Genomic DNA, 4,329 nt, shown 5'->3' with positions numbered 1-4,329 from the left:
TGGGTGGGTGTGTGTGTGCCTTTTATTCGTTTGTGGGTGTGGTAGGGGGTCGGGGGGGTGTCTGTGATTAAAGGGGTCTCAAAGGCTAATTGTACCTGTTCGTATACAAAGGTTCGCAAGCACAACGCGAGATAGCACAGCGTCTATGAAATTCTTGTAGCAAAGCTATTTCGATTGTCGGATAATCTATAGCTTGAACAGTGGTACAGGATATGCGAGCAGTATCTAAAAAGTTGTATAGCCCAAACGAGATATCCCAAACTGTGTGGAATTTTGAAGATATACCAGGAGGAGGATGTGTTTGAAGTGACCTACCACTTGGCTGCGGCTGAGAAGTCCAGGCAAGAGGGTTTGTCTCTGGTGTTGTCGCCCATTGTAGCCTGCTTGTATAGTGCATATAGTCTTAATTGGTCCTTTGTGCAAACTCCTTTTAGTGACGAGGCGCATTTCGCAGCCATATCAAATCTCACACCGGTTTCAATACCACCATCATCCCGTTTGTCACCAGATTGTTGCCGTGGAAATGTGTCATCCTTCCTCGTGCCCCGTTTAAGGGTATTACTATATGCATATCGGGGGCCAAGATACCCTAGTCTGTTAAGAAGCCACCACATCGAGGTGCTTTTGCAAATGTACAAATATAAAACACACGTCAAACGGTCAAAGTAAGTGTATGTTTTAGATACATATATAGTCAAATACCATAGCCTTCTAAATTATACACAAATACGCATATATATATATATATAAATTTATATGGTTTGGCGACAAGGATTTCGATTTTTTTTAGATACGGCCATAGCGGCAAAGCCTTCTCTGTATTTTAGAAGGCTCTATGATACCGAATTGATATGGCGGTATAAAATACTCCGTATGTAGTCTCAGGCCTACAGCCATACGGGATGATACGGCCTACGCCCTACGGTTACCCGGGGTCCGGGACTTTGGAGTTGGGAGTCTGCACTCTGCCAATCAGACTGCCAGTCTGTGTCAAATATTTTTGATTTTCTCAATTCTCACCGGCGTTTCCTGTTCGTACTTTCTCTCTTATCTCTCTGTGTGTGAAGTGTGATCACTTGATCAGTGTCAACTGTCAAATCTCTTTCTCTCTCACGGTCTCTCCTCGCTCATCAGACTCACGACACACAAGAAGAAGAGAAGAGCAGACTAAAAGAGTCCCTTTCTCTCTGCCCGCTTTTGCTTCTGGGCCCTTCTGGGCCCTGCTGGGCCCGCTGGGGTCCAAACAACATTTGTTGTGAGGTTTTTGTTAAAAATTAAAAATATGTCCTGTCCCGACTCCCGAATCCTGACTGTCCGTGTTTTAAAATTTTTAATATCTTTTTAGAAAAAACTATTTGTATTAGAACTGGTTCTTTTTTCAATGGCTGTTTATAAATATGCATTTTGTTTTTTTTGGCTTTGTTTTTTTAACAAAATACCTGTACACATTTATATCTTTTTGGGGGGTTTTTTTTTAAAAAACAATATTTTCTCAGTTTCTCTCTATCACGCTGATTTTATTTATTTTAAATGCAACAATAGACCTATGAAAAATACCGAACTGTTAGGCGATTTTGAAAATTGCGGGGCACAATTTCACGTGCAGACAAACACACACTTTATCAATGATTAGCTGTGTTTAGTGAGAAAGTATGGGTTTGCGTGCGGCTGTATAGTGTAGTGACTATGCCCCATTTCACACACAAAAAAACATAAGCCTGTACCCACAGGCGACCATGCCCGCTTAAAAGTATGGATGAAGCGGCTTGGTCGCTTAGGAAATGGTGTTCAAAGTGTGAGTTTTTCGGGTATGGATCTATCAATGTGTGAAAATCACAAATGTCCCAAGTATTTGAAACCGCGGGGTAAGAAACATACATCATTGACTGAAGATGAATGGAATGCGCTAGTGGCAGCTGAAAACTTGATGAAGCTCAAGAATGCAGAGCAGATTATGCTGGAAAACTGATCGTTCACGACGAGATTCAAGATGAGAATAATTCGGCACCAAGGCACTCGACGCGACTCAAACACAACGAACCACTGAAGCTTACTATTACAAACATTCCAAGTACTAGTCAGGTAGCCCGTCATGGGTTAGAAGAGAGTATTAATTAACTCGAAAGGATAGTACAAGCCAATATGCAGCATTGAACAAAGTCAATCAGCTGATATCTTGTGTTTCGCTATGAAGTAGATTCCCTTCCACAGGAGAAACAAGACGTGGATCGTGCCTGCAAAGAAGTATGCGAGACTGCGCAGGCTGTAGAAGAGTCGCTCAGTGAATGTGTAGTCGAACTACAAGATCAGGCTGTGGGTTTGAAGAAGAAGATGGAGGGAGAATGCATTGCAAACTTACTGACAAATATGTCACTAATTCACAGCAGACAACACACATGTGAACAGGTTTCCATACTGTGGCAAAACAAACTTTTGGCCTTCGTGAATATTGTGCATGGCGTATACAAAAGATTATGTCCATGAAGCCGAACCCTTTCGTTTCACGATGCAGTACTCTTATCGTTTGCTAGAGTAAGGAAGGGTTTGGATAAAGAAACTCTGCAGTATTTATTCAAACTGGGGTGTAGACCAACCGTCTCAAACATCGTCAATGATATAAATTGCGTATATCTATACTTCTTTAGACAGAAGCCCTTTGACCCAATGAATCTACTCAAGCCTGAAGTTGTTAATCCTATGCGTAGGTCATGCTTCACCTTTGAAGGTTATCCCACTACAGCACACTTGTGGTAGATTGTACTAGAATTTTCATTGAAACTCCATTCAATCCCGACCTCAGCAATCTACATGGTCAGTATACAAACATCACAACACTTTGAAATTGATGTTAGAAATCTCGGGGTCAGGACACTCTTGTTATGCATCTCCTATATTTAGAGGAAAATTTAGTGATCGCGTAGCTGCCCAGGAATGCAAAAAAAAAAGGCATTATTTGACAAGCTTTGGCGTGGAAGTAGTTGTATGGGTGACACGTGGTTTCACATCCAGGACCTATTACTAGAAGGTGTAGTGTACAATATACCTACAATGTTCAGTACTAATCCTCAATTTACAGTACATAAAAATAGGCAGACGAAAGGCGTCGCAGCATCAAGAATCCACATAGAGCAAACGATGTATTTCTAGAGCTAAGTTCTTTAAGTTCCTGAATAATGTCAATCAAGATCGTGGATATTCAATTCTTTTGCAAAGCAGTCGTAATCGTATTCTACATGCCTGGTATAATATCTCTGCTTGTGAAGTGTAGGTTCGACCTACATTAAAGATATTCATGTGTAAACACAAAAGTTCTATTTATTAGATATCATTCTAATTTAAAAGCATCCTTTGTAAAAGTCGGTCTCCTCTAGGCTGGCTATACGATATGTTTTCACGTGGTCTGGTGCGGCATTGGCTTACCCCCATCCTCGCTTCTCAACAGGATTATGACGGATAACCTAGTCCTTCTCGGTATTTCGTACTCTGCGCTAACCCATTCCGCGCCACTACACGGCGCAGACCCGATCCGTACCACAGAGATGGGTACTCTACCTAGTAGGTCAGCAAGCGAATATATGGAACATTCGATAGTAACAGTGTTTTGTCAACACCGGCCCGAATTGACTCAGCACATATCTTCCATTGTCGACTCACTTGGCCTAACCTTCAAACGGGGATTTACTGACCACTTCTTCCCATCAATCTTTCCTGAACCACTACAGCGACTATGAGAGCCATACCATATGTTCTTACATTGTATCATACATACTTGCCATTTTTGAAATAAATATTATTATCCCTTATCAAGAAATACCGACTAGCCTTCATCAGACTGGCACATCTGGTTGGCTAAACGGAGGACAAACTAAGCAACGCTAATAGTCCTTAGAAACCTATGTTCGGTTGATCCATCTCGCTACCGAAGTATCCAGATATAAATAGATTTGGAAAGTAAATATAGTTCGATTATAGAATCAGGCCTTTTAATGGCCTTGTCCAAATATCTGATATGTATAATGGAAAAGGTATTTTTAATTAAAAAAACCGTTAAACCCCATTAAAGGAAACTAAAGTTTACGTACTTTTAAGAGTACGTTTATATACAAGACTCTAATGTGGAGGCCCGGCTATTTCAGACCCCAGTATGGCGTATTTTGATCTTCAGATTGTTGAAAGGGGTTATTCACAAACATAACTGGCGAAGCATTCAGTGTACAACCTTACAATGGTATTTTCAATTTGGGCAATCCTGATATATCTCATCCAAGACTAGGTGATTATTCCGCTCTAGAGGGTGAGTTTATGAACAGTGGAATAGCATACTGGCAT

The sequence above is a fragment of the Sphaeroforma arctica genome (assembly GCF_001186125.1).
Source record: "Sphaeroforma arctica JP610 unplaced genomic scaffold supercont1.241, whole genome shotgun sequence".
In the NCBI taxonomy this organism is placed as follows: Eukaryota; class Ichthyosporea; order Ichthyophonida; genus Sphaeroforma; species Sphaeroforma arctica.
The sequence above is the reverse complement of the archived record's forward strand: the minus strand, read 5'-3'. Positions refer to the sequence as shown.